General features: G+C 46.4%; 45 non-coding genes across 45 annotated transcripts; all 45 read right to left on the minus strand.

The window, feature by feature from the left end:
- Nucleotides 1–66: 66 nt before the first annotated feature.
- On the minus strand, nucleotides 67–185 carry LOC115188089 (5S ribosomal RNA). The gene has a single exon (XR_003876229.1). It is a non-coding gene; the product is annotated as a 5S ribosomal RNA (ribosomal RNA).
- Nucleotides 186–346: 161 nt separating this feature from the next.
- On the minus strand, nucleotides 347–465 carry LOC115188090 (5S ribosomal RNA). The gene has a single exon (XR_003876230.1). It is a non-coding gene; the product is annotated as a 5S ribosomal RNA (ribosomal RNA).
- A 161-nt stretch (nucleotides 466–626) lies between these two features.
- LOC115188091 (5S ribosomal RNA) lies at nucleotides 627–745 on the minus strand. Its single transcript, XR_003876231.1, has one exon. It is a non-coding gene; the product is annotated as a 5S ribosomal RNA (ribosomal RNA).
- Nucleotides 746–906: 161 nt separating this feature from the next.
- Nucleotides 907–1,025, minus strand: LOC115188092 (5S ribosomal RNA). The gene has a single exon (XR_003876232.1). It is a non-coding gene; the product is annotated as a 5S ribosomal RNA (ribosomal RNA).
- Nucleotides 1,026–1,186: 161 nt separating this feature from the next.
- Nucleotides 1,187–1,305, minus strand: LOC115188093 (5S ribosomal RNA). Its single transcript, XR_003876233.1, has one exon. It is a non-coding gene; the product is annotated as a 5S ribosomal RNA (ribosomal RNA).
- Nucleotides 1,306–1,466: 161 nt separating this feature from the next.
- Nucleotides 1,467–1,585, minus strand: LOC115188095 (5S ribosomal RNA). The gene has a single exon (XR_003876235.1). It is a non-coding gene; the product is annotated as a 5S ribosomal RNA (ribosomal RNA).
- A 161-nt stretch (nucleotides 1,586–1,746) lies between these two features.
- Nucleotides 1,747–1,865, minus strand: LOC115188096 (5S ribosomal RNA). The gene has a single exon (XR_003876236.1). It is a non-coding gene; the product is annotated as a 5S ribosomal RNA (ribosomal RNA).
- Nucleotides 1,866–2,026: 161 nt separating this feature from the next.
- LOC115188097 (5S ribosomal RNA) lies at nucleotides 2,027–2,145 on the minus strand. The gene has a single exon (XR_003876237.1). It is a non-coding gene; the product is annotated as a 5S ribosomal RNA (ribosomal RNA).
- A 161-nt stretch (nucleotides 2,146–2,306) lies between these two features.
- LOC115188098 (5S ribosomal RNA) lies at nucleotides 2,307–2,425 on the minus strand. The gene has a single exon (XR_003876238.1). It is a non-coding gene; the product is annotated as a 5S ribosomal RNA (ribosomal RNA).
- Nucleotides 2,426–2,586: 161 nt separating this feature from the next.
- On the minus strand, nucleotides 2,587–2,705 carry LOC115188099 (5S ribosomal RNA). Its single transcript, XR_003876239.1, has one exon. It is a non-coding gene; the product is annotated as a 5S ribosomal RNA (ribosomal RNA).
- A 161-nt stretch (nucleotides 2,706–2,866) lies between these two features.
- LOC115188100 (5S ribosomal RNA) lies at nucleotides 2,867–2,985 on the minus strand. The gene has a single exon (XR_003876240.1). It is a non-coding gene; the product is annotated as a 5S ribosomal RNA (ribosomal RNA).
- Nucleotides 2,986–3,146: 161 nt separating this feature from the next.
- Nucleotides 3,147–3,265, minus strand: LOC115188102 (5S ribosomal RNA). Its single transcript, XR_003876241.1, has one exon. It is a non-coding gene; the product is annotated as a 5S ribosomal RNA (ribosomal RNA).
- A 161-nt stretch (nucleotides 3,266–3,426) lies between these two features.
- LOC115188103 (5S ribosomal RNA) lies at nucleotides 3,427–3,545 on the minus strand. The gene has a single exon (XR_003876242.1). It is a non-coding gene; the product is annotated as a 5S ribosomal RNA (ribosomal RNA).
- A 161-nt stretch (nucleotides 3,546–3,706) lies between these two features.
- LOC115188104 (5S ribosomal RNA) lies at nucleotides 3,707–3,825 on the minus strand. Its single transcript, XR_003876243.1, has one exon. It is a non-coding gene; the product is annotated as a 5S ribosomal RNA (ribosomal RNA).
- A 161-nt stretch (nucleotides 3,826–3,986) lies between these two features.
- On the minus strand, nucleotides 3,987–4,105 carry LOC115188105 (5S ribosomal RNA). The gene has a single exon (XR_003876244.1). It is a non-coding gene; the product is annotated as a 5S ribosomal RNA (ribosomal RNA).
- A 161-nt stretch (nucleotides 4,106–4,266) lies between these two features.
- LOC115188107 (5S ribosomal RNA) lies at nucleotides 4,267–4,385 on the minus strand. Its single transcript, XR_003876246.1, has one exon. It is a non-coding gene; the product is annotated as a 5S ribosomal RNA (ribosomal RNA).
- A 161-nt stretch (nucleotides 4,386–4,546) lies between these two features.
- Nucleotides 4,547–4,665, minus strand: LOC115188108 (5S ribosomal RNA). The gene has a single exon (XR_003876247.1). It is a non-coding gene; the product is annotated as a 5S ribosomal RNA (ribosomal RNA).
- Nucleotides 4,666–4,826: 161 nt separating this feature from the next.
- LOC115188109 (5S ribosomal RNA) lies at nucleotides 4,827–4,945 on the minus strand. The gene has a single exon (XR_003876248.1). It is a non-coding gene; the product is annotated as a 5S ribosomal RNA (ribosomal RNA).
- Nucleotides 4,946–5,106: 161 nt separating this feature from the next.
- On the minus strand, nucleotides 5,107–5,225 carry LOC115188110 (5S ribosomal RNA). Its single transcript, XR_003876249.1, has one exon. It is a non-coding gene; the product is annotated as a 5S ribosomal RNA (ribosomal RNA).
- A 161-nt stretch (nucleotides 5,226–5,386) lies between these two features.
- LOC115188111 (5S ribosomal RNA) lies at nucleotides 5,387–5,505 on the minus strand. The gene has a single exon (XR_003876250.1). It is a non-coding gene; the product is annotated as a 5S ribosomal RNA (ribosomal RNA).
- Nucleotides 5,506–5,666: 161 nt separating this feature from the next.
- LOC115188112 (5S ribosomal RNA) lies at nucleotides 5,667–5,785 on the minus strand. The gene has a single exon (XR_003876251.1). It is a non-coding gene; the product is annotated as a 5S ribosomal RNA (ribosomal RNA).
- A 161-nt stretch (nucleotides 5,786–5,946) lies between these two features.
- On the minus strand, nucleotides 5,947–6,065 carry LOC115188113 (5S ribosomal RNA). Its single transcript, XR_003876252.1, has one exon. It is a non-coding gene; the product is annotated as a 5S ribosomal RNA (ribosomal RNA).
- Nucleotides 6,066–6,226: 161 nt separating this feature from the next.
- On the minus strand, nucleotides 6,227–6,345 carry LOC115188114 (5S ribosomal RNA). The gene has a single exon (XR_003876253.1). It is a non-coding gene; the product is annotated as a 5S ribosomal RNA (ribosomal RNA).
- A 161-nt stretch (nucleotides 6,346–6,506) lies between these two features.
- LOC115188115 (5S ribosomal RNA) lies at nucleotides 6,507–6,625 on the minus strand. The gene has a single exon (XR_003876254.1). It is a non-coding gene; the product is annotated as a 5S ribosomal RNA (ribosomal RNA).
- Nucleotides 6,626–6,786: 161 nt separating this feature from the next.
- Nucleotides 6,787–6,905, minus strand: LOC115188116 (5S ribosomal RNA). The gene has a single exon (XR_003876255.1). It is a non-coding gene; the product is annotated as a 5S ribosomal RNA (ribosomal RNA).
- A 161-nt stretch (nucleotides 6,906–7,066) lies between these two features.
- On the minus strand, nucleotides 7,067–7,185 carry LOC115188119 (5S ribosomal RNA). The gene has a single exon (XR_003876257.1). It is a non-coding gene; the product is annotated as a 5S ribosomal RNA (ribosomal RNA).
- A 161-nt stretch (nucleotides 7,186–7,346) lies between these two features.
- LOC115188120 (5S ribosomal RNA) lies at nucleotides 7,347–7,465 on the minus strand. Its single transcript, XR_003876258.1, has one exon. It is a non-coding gene; the product is annotated as a 5S ribosomal RNA (ribosomal RNA).
- A 161-nt stretch (nucleotides 7,466–7,626) lies between these two features.
- Nucleotides 7,627–7,745, minus strand: LOC115188121 (5S ribosomal RNA). Its single transcript, XR_003876259.1, has one exon. It is a non-coding gene; the product is annotated as a 5S ribosomal RNA (ribosomal RNA).
- A 161-nt stretch (nucleotides 7,746–7,906) lies between these two features.
- Nucleotides 7,907–8,025, minus strand: LOC115188122 (5S ribosomal RNA). Its single transcript, XR_003876260.1, has one exon. It is a non-coding gene; the product is annotated as a 5S ribosomal RNA (ribosomal RNA).
- A 161-nt stretch (nucleotides 8,026–8,186) lies between these two features.
- On the minus strand, nucleotides 8,187–8,305 carry LOC115188123 (5S ribosomal RNA). The gene has a single exon (XR_003876261.1). It is a non-coding gene; the product is annotated as a 5S ribosomal RNA (ribosomal RNA).
- Nucleotides 8,306–8,466: 161 nt separating this feature from the next.
- LOC115188124 (5S ribosomal RNA) lies at nucleotides 8,467–8,585 on the minus strand. Its single transcript, XR_003876262.1, has one exon. It is a non-coding gene; the product is annotated as a 5S ribosomal RNA (ribosomal RNA).
- A 161-nt stretch (nucleotides 8,586–8,746) lies between these two features.
- Nucleotides 8,747–8,865, minus strand: LOC115188125 (5S ribosomal RNA). The gene has a single exon (XR_003876263.1). It is a non-coding gene; the product is annotated as a 5S ribosomal RNA (ribosomal RNA).
- A 161-nt stretch (nucleotides 8,866–9,026) lies between these two features.
- LOC115188126 (5S ribosomal RNA) lies at nucleotides 9,027–9,145 on the minus strand. Its single transcript, XR_003876264.1, has one exon. It is a non-coding gene; the product is annotated as a 5S ribosomal RNA (ribosomal RNA).
- Nucleotides 9,146–9,306: 161 nt separating this feature from the next.
- On the minus strand, nucleotides 9,307–9,425 carry LOC115188127 (5S ribosomal RNA). The gene has a single exon (XR_003876265.1). It is a non-coding gene; the product is annotated as a 5S ribosomal RNA (ribosomal RNA).
- Nucleotides 9,426–9,586: 161 nt separating this feature from the next.
- Nucleotides 9,587–9,705, minus strand: LOC115188128 (5S ribosomal RNA). Its single transcript, XR_003876266.1, has one exon. It is a non-coding gene; the product is annotated as a 5S ribosomal RNA (ribosomal RNA).
- A 161-nt stretch (nucleotides 9,706–9,866) lies between these two features.
- LOC115188130 (5S ribosomal RNA) lies at nucleotides 9,867–9,985 on the minus strand. Its single transcript, XR_003876268.1, has one exon. It is a non-coding gene; the product is annotated as a 5S ribosomal RNA (ribosomal RNA).
- A 161-nt stretch (nucleotides 9,986–10,146) lies between these two features.
- LOC115188131 (5S ribosomal RNA) lies at nucleotides 10,147–10,265 on the minus strand. The gene has a single exon (XR_003876269.1). It is a non-coding gene; the product is annotated as a 5S ribosomal RNA (ribosomal RNA).
- A 161-nt stretch (nucleotides 10,266–10,426) lies between these two features.
- LOC115188132 (5S ribosomal RNA) lies at nucleotides 10,427–10,545 on the minus strand. Its single transcript, XR_003876270.1, has one exon. It is a non-coding gene; the product is annotated as a 5S ribosomal RNA (ribosomal RNA).
- A 161-nt stretch (nucleotides 10,546–10,706) lies between these two features.
- On the minus strand, nucleotides 10,707–10,825 carry LOC115188134 (5S ribosomal RNA). Its single transcript, XR_003876271.1, has one exon. It is a non-coding gene; the product is annotated as a 5S ribosomal RNA (ribosomal RNA).
- Nucleotides 10,826–10,986: 161 nt separating this feature from the next.
- Nucleotides 10,987–11,105, minus strand: LOC115188135 (5S ribosomal RNA). Its single transcript, XR_003876272.1, has one exon. It is a non-coding gene; the product is annotated as a 5S ribosomal RNA (ribosomal RNA).
- Nucleotides 11,106–11,266: 161 nt separating this feature from the next.
- On the minus strand, nucleotides 11,267–11,385 carry LOC115188136 (5S ribosomal RNA). The gene has a single exon (XR_003876273.1). It is a non-coding gene; the product is annotated as a 5S ribosomal RNA (ribosomal RNA).
- Nucleotides 11,386–11,546: 161 nt separating this feature from the next.
- LOC115188137 (5S ribosomal RNA) lies at nucleotides 11,547–11,665 on the minus strand. The gene has a single exon (XR_003876274.1). It is a non-coding gene; the product is annotated as a 5S ribosomal RNA (ribosomal RNA).
- Nucleotides 11,666–11,826: 161 nt separating this feature from the next.
- LOC115188138 (5S ribosomal RNA) lies at nucleotides 11,827–11,945 on the minus strand. Its single transcript, XR_003876275.1, has one exon. It is a non-coding gene; the product is annotated as a 5S ribosomal RNA (ribosomal RNA).
- Nucleotides 11,946–12,106: 161 nt separating this feature from the next.
- LOC115188139 (5S ribosomal RNA) lies at nucleotides 12,107–12,225 on the minus strand. Its single transcript, XR_003876276.1, has one exon. It is a non-coding gene; the product is annotated as a 5S ribosomal RNA (ribosomal RNA).
- A 161-nt stretch (nucleotides 12,226–12,386) lies between these two features.
- On the minus strand, nucleotides 12,387–12,505 carry LOC115188140 (5S ribosomal RNA). The gene has a single exon (XR_003876277.1). It is a non-coding gene; the product is annotated as a 5S ribosomal RNA (ribosomal RNA).
- Between the last annotated feature and the right edge of the window lie 82 nt (nucleotides 12,506–12,587).

The following is a 12,587-nucleotide window of genomic DNA, read 5'->3' on the forward strand; positions in this document are numbered from 1 at the left end:
TTAAATGCTTACTACAAGGCAGTGTTGCTGATGAAATAGTGTAAGAGCACACCCTCGTGGACAAAAAGCTTACAGCACCTGGTATTCCCAGGCGGTCTCCCATCCAAGTACTAACCAGGCCCGACCCTGCTTAGCTTCCGAGATCAGACGAGATCGGGCGTACCCAGGCTGGTATGGCCGTAAACGATAAACAATCTCTTGGTACAACATATATAGTCAAAGTGAGTCTGATAAACAGACTGCATTTTGCAGCAGGAAGCTGCATTTAGTCAATTCATCATTAAATGCTTACTACAAGGCAGTGTTGCTGATGAAATAGTGTAAGAGCACACCCTCGTGGACAAAAAGCTTACAGCACCTGGTATTCCCAGGCGGTCTCCCATCCAAGTACTAACCAGGCCCGACCCTGCTTAGCTTCCGAGATCAGACGAGATCGGGCGTACCCAGGCTGGTATGGCCGTAAACGATAAACAATCTCTTGGTACAACATATATAGTCAAAGTGAGTCTGATAAACAGACTGCATTTTGCAGCAGGAAGCTGCATTTAGTCAATTCATCATTAAATGCTTACTACAAGGCAGTGTTGCTGATGAAATAGTGTAAGAGCACACCCTCGTGGACAAAAAGCTTACAGCACCTGGTATTCCCAGGCGGTCTCCCATCCAAGTACTAACCAGGCCCGACCCTGCTTAGCTTCCGAGATCAGACGAGATCGGGCGTACCCAGGCTGGTATGGCCGTAAACGATAAACAATCTCTTGGTACAACATATATAGTCAAAGTGAGTCTGATAAACAGACTGCATTTTGCAGCAGGAAGCTGCATTTAGTCAATTCATCATTAAATGCTTACTACAAGGCAGTGTTGCTGATGAAATAGTGTAAGAGCACACCCTCGTGGACAAAAAGCTTACAGCACCTGGTATTCCCAGGCGGTCTCCCATCCAAGTACTAACCAGGCCCGACCCTGCTTAGCTTCCGAGATCAGACGAGATCGGGCGTACCCAGGCTGGTATGGCCGTAAACGATAAACAATCTCTTGGTACAACATATATAGTCAAAGTGAGTCTGATAAACAGACTGCATTTTGCAGCAGGAAGCTGCATTTAGTCAATTCATCATTAAATGCTTACTACAAGGCAGTGTTGCTGATGAAATAGTGTAAGAGCACACCCTCGTGGACAAAAAGCTTACAGCACCTGGTATTCCCAGGCGGTCTCCCATCCAAGTACTAACCAGGCCCGACCCTGCTTAGCTTCCGAGATCAGACGAGATCGGGCGTACCCAGGCTGGTATGGCCGTAAACGATAAACAATCTCTTGGTACAACATATATAGTCAAAGTGAGTCTGATAAACAGACTGCATTTTGCAGCAGGAAGCTGCATTTAGTCAATTCATCATTAAATGCTTACTACAAGGCAGTGTTGCTGATGAAATAGTGTAAGAGCACACCCTCGTGGACAAAAAGCTTACAGCACCTGGTATTCCCAGGCGGTCTCCCATCCAAGTACTAACCAGGCCCGACCCTGCTTAGCTTCCGAGATCAGACGAGATCGGGCGTACCCAGGCTGGTATGGCCGTAAACGATAAACAATCTCTTGGTACAACATATATAGTCAAAGTGAGTCTGATAAACAGACTGCATTTTGCAGCAGGAAGCTGCATTTAGTCAATTCATCATTAAATGCTTACTACAAGGCAGTGTTGCTGATGAAATAGTGTAAGAGCACACCCTCGTGGACAAAAAGCTTACAGCACCTGGTATTCCCAGGCGGTCTCCCATCCAAGTACTAACCAGGCCCGACCCTGCTTAGCTTCCGAGATCAGACGAGATCGGGCGTACCCAGGCTGGTATGGCCGTAAACGATAAACAATCTCTTGGTACAACATATATAGTCAAAGTGAGTCTGATAAACAGACTGCATTTTGCAGCAGGAAGCTGCATTTAGTCAATTCATCATTAAATGCTTACTACAAGGCAGTGTTGCTGATGAAATAGTGTAAGAGCACACCCTCGTGGACAAAAAGCTTACAGCACCTGGTATTCCCAGGCGGTCTCCCATCCAAGTACTAACCAGGCCCGACCCTGCTTAGCTTCCGAGATCAGACGAGATCGGGCGTACCCAGGCTGGTATGGCCGTAAACGATAAACAATCTCTTGGTACAACATATATAGTCAAAGTGAGTCTGATAAACAGACTGCATTTTGCAGCAGGAAGCTGCATTTAGTCAATTCATCATTAAATGCTTACTACAAGGCAGTGTTGCTGATGAAATAGTGTAAGAGCACACCCTCGTGGACAAAAAGCTTACAGCACCTGGTATTCCCAGGCGGTCTCCCATCCAAGTACTAACCAGGCCCGACCCTGCTTAGCTTCCGAGATCAGACGAGATCGGGCGTACCCAGGCTGGTATGGCCGTAAACGATAAACAATCTCTTGGTACAACATATATAGTCAAAGTGAGTCTGATAAACAGACTGCATTTTGCAGCAGGAAGCTGCATTTAGTCAATTCATCATTAAATGCTTACTACAAGGCAGTGTTGCTGATGAAATAGTGTAAGAGCACACCCTCGTGGACAAAAAGCTTACAGCACCTGGTATTCCCAGGCGGTCTCCCATCCAAGTACTAACCAGGCCCGACCCTGCTTAGCTTCCGAGATCAGACGAGATCGGGCGTACCCAGGCTGGTATGGCCGTAAACGATAAACAATCTCTTGGTACAACATATATAGTCAAAGTGAGTCTGATAAACAGACTGCATTTTGCAGCAGGAAGCTGCATTTAGTCAATTCATCATTAAATGCTTACTACAAGGCAGTGTTGCTGATGAAATAGTGTAAGAGCACACCCTCGTGGACAAAAAGCTTACAGCACCTGGTATTCCCAGGCGGTCTCCCATCCAAGTACTAACCAGGCCCGACCCTGCTTAGCTTCCGAGATCAGACGAGATCGGGCGTACCCAGGCTGGTATGGCCGTAAACGATAAACAATCTCTTGGTACAACATATATAGTCAAAGTGAGTCTGATAAACAGACTGCATTTTGCAGCAGGAAGCTGCATTTAGTCAATTCATCATTAAATGCTTACTACAAGGCAGTGTTGCTGATGAAATAGTGTAAGAGCACACCCTCGTGGACAAAAAGCTTACAGCACCTGGTATTCCCAGGCGGTCTCCCATCCAAGTACTAACCAGGCCCGACCCTGCTTAGCTTCCGAGATCAGACGAGATCGGGCGTACCCAGGCTGGTATGGCCGTAAACGATAAACAATCTCTTGGTACAACATATATAGTCAAAGTGAGTCTGATAAACAGACTGCATTTTGCAGCAGGAAGCTGCATTTAGTCAATTCATCATTAAATGCTTACTACAAGGCAGTGTTGCTGATGAAATAGTGTAAGAGCACACCCTCGTGGACAAAAAGCTTACAGCACCTGGTATTCCCAGGCGGTCTCCCATCCAAGTACTAACCAGGCCCGACCCTGCTTAGCTTCCGAGATCAGACGAGATCGGGCGTACCCAGGCTGGTATGGCCGTAAACGATAAACAATCTCTTGGTACAACATATATAGTCAAAGTGAGTCTGATAAACAGACTGCATTTTGCAGCAGGAAGCTGCATTTAGTCAATTCATCATTAAATGCTTACTACAAGGCAGTGTTGCTGATGAAATAGTGTAAGAGCACACCCTCGTGGACAAAAAGCTTACAGCACCTGGTATTCCCAGGCGGTCTCCCATCCAAGTACTAACCAGGCCCGACCCTGCTTAGCTTCCGAGATCAGACGAGATCGGGCGTACCCAGGCTGGTATGGCCGTAAACGATAAACAATCTCTTGGTACAACATATATAGTCAAAGTGAGTCTGATAAACAGACTGCATTTTGCAGCAGGAAGCTGCATTTAGTCAATTCATCATTAAATGCTTACTACAAGGCAGTGTTGCTGATGAAATAGTGTAAGAGCACACCCTCGTGGACAAAAAGCTTACAGCACCTGGTATTCCCAGGCGGTCTCCCATCCAAGTACTAACCAGGCCCGACCCTGCTTAGCTTCCGAGATCAGACGAGATCGGGCGTACCCAGGCTGGTATGGCCGTAAACGATAAACAATCTCTTGGTACAACATATATAGTCAAAGTGAGTCTGATAAACAGACTGCATTTTGCAGCAGGAAGCTGCATTTAGTCAATTCATCATTAAATGCTTACTACAAGGCAGTGTTGCTGATGAAATAGTGTAAGAGCACACCCTCGTGGACAAAAAGCTTACAGCACCTGGTATTCCCAGGCGGTCTCCCATCCAAGTACTAACCAGGCCCGACCCTGCTTAGCTTCCGAGATCAGACGAGATCGGGCGTACCCAGGCTGGTATGGCCGTAAACGATAAACAATCTCTTGGTACAACATATATAGTCAAAGTGAGTCTGATAAACAGACTGCATTTTGCAGCAGGAAGCTGCATTTAGTCAATTCATCATTAAATGCTTACTACAAGGCAGTGTTGCTGATGAAATAGTGTAAGAGCACACCCTCGTGGACAAAAAGCTTACAGCACCTGGTATTCCCAGGCGGTCTCCCATCCAAGTACTAACCAGGCCCGACCCTGCTTAGCTTCCGAGATCAGACGAGATCGGGCGTACCCAGGCTGGTATGGCCGTAAACGATAAACAATCTCTTGGTACAACATATATAGTCAAAGTGAGTCTGATAAACAGACTGCATTTTGCAGCAGGAAGCTGCATTTAGTCAATTCATCATTAAATGCTTACTACAAGGCAGTGTTGCTGATGAAATAGTGTAAGAGCACACCCTCGTGGACAAAAAGCTTACAGCACCTGGTATTCCCAGGCGGTCTCCCATCCAAGTACTAACCAGGCCCGACCCTGCTTAGCTTCCGAGATCAGACGAGATCGGGCGTACCCAGGCTGGTATGGCCGTAAACGATAAACAATCTCTTGGTACAACATATATAGTCAAAGTGAGTCTGATAAACAGACTGCATTTTGCAGCAGGAAGCTGCATTTAGTCAATTCATCATTAAATGCTTACTACAAGGCAGTGTTGCTGATGAAATAGTGTAAGAGCACACCCTCGTGGACAAAAAGCTTACAGCACCTGGTATTCCCAGGCGGTCTCCCATCCAAGTACTAACCAGGCCCGACCCTGCTTAGCTTCCGAGATCAGACGAGATCGGGCGTACCCAGGCTGGTATGGCCGTAAACGATAAACAATCTCTTGGTACAACATATATAGTCAAAGTGAGTCTGATAAACAGACTGCATTTTGCAGCAGGAAGCTGCATTTAGTCAATTCATCATTAAATGCTTACTACAAGGCAGTGTTGCTGATGAAATAGTGTAAGAGCACACCCTCGTGGACAAAAAGCTTACAGCACCTGGTATTCCCAGGCGGTCTCCCATCCAAGTACTAACCAGGCCCGACCCTGCTTAGCTTCCGAGATCAGACGAGATCGGGCGTACCCAGGCTGGTATGGCCGTAAACGATAAACAATCTCTTGGTACAACATATATAGTCAAAGTGAGTCTGATAAACAGACTGCATTTTGCAGCAGGAAGCTGCATTTAGTCAATTCATCATTAAATGCTTACTACAAGGCAGTGTTGCTGATGAAATAGTGTAAGAGCACACCCTCGTGGACAAAAAGCTTACAGCACCTGGTATTCCCAGGCGGTCTCCCATCCAAGTACTAACCAGGCCCGACCCTGCTTAGCTTCCGAGATCAGACGAGATCGGGCGTACCCAGGCTGGTATGGCCGTAAACGATAAACAATCTCTTGGTACAACATATATAGTCAAAGTGAGTCTGATAAACAGACTGCATTTTGCAGCAGGAAGCTGCATTTAGTCAATTCATCATTAAATGCTTACTACAAGGCAGTGTTGCTGATGAAATAGTGTAAGAGCACACCCTCGTGGACAAAAAGCTTACAGCACCTGGTATTCCCAGGCGGTCTCCCATCCAAGTACTAACCAGGCCCGACCCTGCTTAGCTTCCGAGATCAGACGAGATCGGGCGTACCCAGGCTGGTATGGCCGTAAACGATAAACAATCTCTTGGTACAACATATATAGTCAAAGTGAGTCTGATAAACAGACTGCATTTTGCAGCAGGAAGCTGCATTTAGTCAATTCATCATTAAATGCTTACTACAAGGCAGTGTTGCTGATGAAATAGTGTAAGAGCACACCCTCGTGGACAAAAAGCTTACAGCACCTGGTATTCCCAGGCGGTCTCCCATCCAAGTACTAACCAGGCCCGACCCTGCTTAGCTTCCGAGATCAGACGAGATCGGGCGTACCCAGGCTGGTATGGCCGTAAACGATAAACAATCTCTTGGTACAACATATATAGTCAAAGTGAGTCTGATAAACAGACTGCATTTTGCAGCAGGAAGCTGCATTTAGTCAATTCATCATTAAATGCTTACTACAAGGCAGTGTTGCTGATGAAATAGTGTAAGAGCACACCCTCGTGGACAAAAAGCTTACAGCACCTGGTATTCCCAGGCGGTCTCCCATCCAAGTACTAACCAGGCCCGACCCTGCTTAGCTTCCGAGATCAGACGAGATCGGGCGTACCCAGGCTGGTATGGCCGTAAACGATAAACAATCTCTTGGTACAACATATATAGTCAAAGTGAGTCTGATAAACAGACTGCATTTTGCAGCAGGAAGCTGCATTTAGTCAATTCATCATTAAATGCTTACTACAAGGCAGTGTTGCTGATGAAATAGTGTAAGAGCACACCCTCGTGGACAAAAAGCTTACAGCACCTGGTATTCCCAGGCGGTCTCCCATCCAAGTACTAACCAGGCCCGACCCTGCTTAGCTTCCGAGATCAGACGAGATCGGGCGTACCCAGGCTGGTATGGCCGTAAACGATAAACAATCTCTTGGTACAACATATATAGTCAAAGTGAGTCTGATAAACAGACTGCATTTTGCAGCAGGAAGCTGCATTTAGTCAATTCATCATTAAATGCTTACTACAAGGCAGTGTTGCTGATGAAATAGTGTAAGAGCACACCCTCGTGGACAAAAAGCTTACAGCACCTGGTATTCCCAGGCGGTCTCCCATCCAAGTACTAACCAGGCCCGACCCTGCTTAGCTTCCGAGATCAGACGAGATCGGGCGTACCCAGGCTGGTATGGCCGTAAACGATAAACAATCTCTTGGTACAACATATATAGTCAAAGTGAGTCTGATAAACAGACTGCATTTTGCAGCAGGAAGCTGCATTTAGTCAATTCATCATTAAATGCTTACTACAAGGCAGTGTTGCTGATGAAATAGTGTAAGAGCACACCCTCGTGGACAAAAAGCTTACAGCACCTGGTATTCCCAGGCGGTCTCCCATCCAAGTACTAACCAGGCCCGACCCTGCTTAGCTTCCGAGATCAGACGAGATCGGGCGTACCCAGGCTGGTATGGCCGTAAACGATAAACAATCTCTTGGTACAACATATATAGTCAAAGTGAGTCTGATAAACAGACTGCATTTTGCAGCAGGAAGCTGCATTTAGTCAATTCATCATTAAATGCTTACTACAAGGCAGTGTTGCTGATGAAATAGTGTAAGAGCACACCCTCGTGGACAAAAAGCTTACAGCACCTGGTATTCCCAGGCGGTCTCCCATCCAAGTACTAACCAGGCCCGACCCTGCTTAGCTTCCGAGATCAGACGAGATCGGGCGTACCCAGGCTGGTATGGCCGTAAACGATAAACAATCTCTTGGTACAACATATATAGTCAAAGTGAGTCTGATAAACAGACTGCATTTTGCAGCAGGAAGCTGCATTTAGTCAATTCATCATTAAATGCTTACTACAAGGCAGTGTTGCTGATGAAATAGTGTAAGAGCACACCCTCGTGGACAAAAAGCTTACAGCACCTGGTATTCCCAGGCGGTCTCCCATCCAAGTACTAACCAGGCCCGACCCTGCTTAGCTTCCGAGATCAGACGAGATCGGGCGTACCCAGGCTGGTATGGCCGTAAACGATAAACAATCTCTTGGTACAACATATATAGTCAAAGTGAGTCTGATAAACAGACTGCATTTTGCAGCAGGAAGCTGCATTTAGTCAATTCATCATTAAATGCTTACTACAAGGCAGTGTTGCTGATGAAATAGTGTAAGAGCACACCCTCGTGGACAAAAAGCTTACAGCACCTGGTATTCCCAGGCGGTCTCCCATCCAAGTACTAACCAGGCCCGACCCTGCTTAGCTTCCGAGATCAGACGAGATCGGGCGTACCCAGGCTGGTATGGCCGTAAACGATAAACAATCTCTTGGTACAACATATATAGTCAAAGTGAGTCTGATAAACAGACTGCATTTTGCAGCAGGAAGCTGCATTTAGTCAATTCATCATTAAATGCTTACTACAAGGCAGTGTTGCTGATGAAATAGTGTAAGAGCACACCCTCGTGGACAAAAAGCTTACAGCACCTGGTATTCCCAGGCGGTCTCCCATCCAAGTACTAACCAGGCCCGACCCTGCTTAGCTTCCGAGATCAGACGAGATCGGGCGTACCCAGGCTGGTATGGCCGTAAACGATAAACAATCTCTTGGTACAACATATATAGTCAAAGTGAGTCTGATAAACAGACTGCATTTTGCAGCAGGAAGCTGCATTTAGTCAATTCATCATTAAATGCTTACTACAAGGCAGTGTTGCTGATGAAATAGTGTAAGAGCACACCCTCGTGGACAAAAAGCTTACAGCACCTGGTATTCCCAGGCGGTCTCCCATCCAAGTACTAACCAGGCCCGACCCTGCTTAGCTTCCGAGATCAGACGAGATCGGGCGTACCCAGGCTGGTATGGCCGTAAACGATAAACAATCTCTTGGTACAACATATATAGTCAAAGTGAGTCTGATAAACAGACTGCATTTTGCAGCAGGAAGCTGCATTTAGTCAATTCATCATTAAATGCTTACTACAAGGCAGTGTTGCTGATGAAATAGTGTAAGAGCACACCCTCGTGGACAAAAAGCTTACAGCACCTGGTATTCCCAGGCGGTCTCCCATCCAAGTACTAACCAGGCCCGACCCTGCTTAGCTTCCGAGATCAGACGAGATCGGGCGTACCCAGGCTGGTATGGCCGTAAACGATAAACAATCTCTTGGTACAACATATATAGTCAAAGTGAGTCTGATAAACAGACTGCATTTTGCAGCAGGAAGCTGCATTTAGTCAATTCATCATTAAATGCTTACTACAAGGCAGTGTTGCTGATGAAATAGTGTAAGAGCACACCCTCGTGGACAAAAAGCTTACAGCACCTGGTATTCCCAGGCGGTCTCCCATCCAAGTACTAACCAGGCCCGACCCTGCTTAGCTTCCGAGATCAGACGAGATCGGGCGTACCCAGGCTGGTATGGCCGTAAACGATAAACAATCTCTTGGTACAACATATATAGTCAAAGTGAGTCTGATAAACAGACTGCATTTTGCAGCAGGAAGCTGCATTTAGTCAATTCATCATTAAATGCTTACTACAAGGCAGTGTTGCTGATGAAATAGTGTAAGAGCACACCCTCGTGGACAAAAAGCTTACAGCACCTGGTATTCCCAGGCGGTCTCCCATCCAAGTACTAACCAGGCCCGACCCTGCTTAGCTTCCGAGATCAGACGAGATCGGGCGTACCCAGGCTGGTATGGCCGTAAACGATAAACAATCTCTTGGTACAACATATATAGTCAAAGTGAGTCTGATAAACAGACTGCATTTTGCAGCAGGAAGCTGCATTTAGTCAATTCATCATTAAATGCTTACTACAAGGCAGTGTTGCTGATGAAATAGTGTAAGAGCACACCCTCGTGGACAAAAAGCTTACAGCACCTGGTATTCCCAGGCGGTCTCCCATCCAAGTACTAACCAGGCCCGACCCTGCTTAGCTTCCGAGATCAGACGAGATCGGGCGTACCCAGGCTGGTATGGCCGTAAACGATAAACAATCTCTTGGTACAACATATATAGTCAAAGTGAGTCTGATAAACAGACTGCATTTTGCAGCAGGAAGCTGCATTTAGTCAATTCATCATTAAATGCTTACTACAAGGCAGTGTTGCTGATGAAATAGTGTAAGAGCACACCCTCGTGGACAAAAAGCTTACAGCACCTGGTATTCCCAGGCGGTCTCCCATCCAAGTACTAACCAGGCCCGACCCTGCTTAGCTTCCGAGATCAGACGAGATCGGGCGTACCCAGGCTGGTATGGCCGTAAACGATAAACAATCTCTTGGTACAACATATATAGTCAAAGTGAGTCTGATAAACAGACTGCATTTTGCAGCAGGAAGCTGCATTTAGTCAATTCATCATTAAATGCTTACTACAAGGCAGTGTTGCTGATGAAATAGTGTAAGAGCACACCCTCGTGGACAAAAAGCTTACAGCACCTGGTATTCCCAGGCGGTCTCCCATCCAAGTACTAACCAGGCCCGACCCTGCTTAGCTTCCGAGATCAGACGAGATCGGGCGTACCCAGGCTGGTATGGCCGTAAACGATAAACAATCTCTTGGTACAACATATATAGTCAAAGTGAGTCTGATAAACAGACTGCATTTTGCAGCAGGAAGCTGCATTTAGTCAATTCATCATTAAATGCTTACTACAAGGCAGTGTTGCTGATGAAATAGTGTAAGAGCACACCCTCGTGGACAAAAAGCTTACAGCACCTGGTATTCCCAGGCGGTCTCCCATCCAAGTACTAACCAGGCCCGACCCTGCTTAGCTTCCGAGATCAGACGAGATCGGGCGTACCCAGGCTGGTATGGCCGTAAACGATAAACAATCTCTTGGTACAACATATATAGTCAAAGTGAGTCTGATAAACAGACTGCATTTTGCAGCAGGAAGCTGCATTTAGTCAATTCATCATTAAATGCTTACTACAAGGCAGTGTTGCTGATGAAATAGTGTAAGAGCACACCCTCGTGGACAAAAAGCTTACAGCACCTGGTATTCCCAGGCGGTCTCCCATCCAAGTACTAACCAGGCCCGACCCTGCTTAGCTTCCGAGATCAGACGAGATCGGGCGTACCCAGGCTGGTATGGCCGTAAACGATAAACAATCTCTTGGTACAACATATATAGTCAAAGTGAGTCTGATAAACAGACTGCATTTTGCAGCAGGAAGCTGCATTTAGTCAATTCATCATTAAATGCTTACTACAAGGCAGTGTTGCTGATGAAATAGTGTAAGAGCACACCCTCGTGGACAAAAAGCTTACAGCACCTGGTATTCCCAGGCGGTCTCCCATCCAAGTACTAACCAGGCCCGACCCTGCTTAGCTTCCGAGATCAGACGAGATCGGGCGTACCCAGGCTGGTATGGCCGTAAACGATAAACAATCTCTTGGTACAACATATATAGTCAAAGTGAGTCTGATAAACAGACTGCATTTTGCAGCAGGAAGCTGCATTTAGTCAATTCATCATTAAATGCTTACTACAAGGCAGTGTTGCTGATGAAATAGTGTAAGAGCACACCCTCGTGGACAAAAAGCTTACAGCACCTGGTATTCCCAGGCGGTCTCCCATCCAAGTACTAACCAGGCCCGACCCTGCTTAGCTTCCGAGATCAGACGAGATCGGGCGTACCCAGGCTGGTATGGCCGTAAACGATAAACAATCTCTTGGTACAACATATATAGTCAAAGTGAGTCTGATAAACAGACTGCATTTTGCAGCAGGAAGCTGCATTTAGTCAATTCATCATTAAATGCTTACTACAAGGCAGTGTTGCTGATGAAATAGTGTAAGAGCACACCCTCGTGGACAAAAAGCTTACAGCACCTGGTATTCCCAGGCGGTCTCCCATCCAAGTACTAACCAGGCCCGACCCTGCTTAGCTTCCGAGATCAGACGAGATCGGGCGTACCCAGGCTGGTATGGCCGTAAACGATAAACAATCTCTTGGTACAACATATATAGTCAAAGTGAGTCTGATAAACAGACTGCATTTTGCAGCAGGAAGCTGCATTTAGTCAATTCATCATTAAATGCTTACTACAAGGCAGTGTTGCTGATGAAATAGTGTAAGAGCACACCCTCGTGGACAAAAAGCTTACAGCACCTGGTATTCCCAGGCGGTCTCCCATCCAAGTACTAACCAGGCCCGACCCTGCTTAGCTTCCGAGATCAGACGAGATCGGGCGTACCCAGGCTGGTATGGCCGTAAACGATAAACAATCTCTTGGTACAACATATATAGTCAAAGTGAGTCTGATAAACAGACTGCATTTTGCAGCAGGAAGCTGCATTTAGTCAATTCATCATTAAATGCTTACTACAAGGCAGTGTTGCTGATGAAATAGTGTAAGAGCACACCCTCGTGGACAAAAAGCTTACAGCACCTGGTATTCCCAGGCGGTCTCCCATCCAAGTACTAACCAGGCCCGACCCTGCTTAGCTTCCGAGATCAGACGAGATCGGGCGTACCCAGGCTGGTATGGCCGTAAACGATAAACAATCTCTTGGTACAACATATATAGTCAAAGTGAGTCTGATAAACAGACTGCATTTTGCAGCAGGAAGCTGCATTT

This window comes from Salmo trutta, unplaced genomic scaffold, assembly GCF_901001165.1.
Source record: "Salmo trutta unplaced genomic scaffold, fSalTru1.1, whole genome shotgun sequence".
Classification (NCBI taxonomy): Eukaryota; Metazoa; Chordata; class Actinopteri; order Salmoniformes; family Salmonidae; genus Salmo; species Salmo trutta.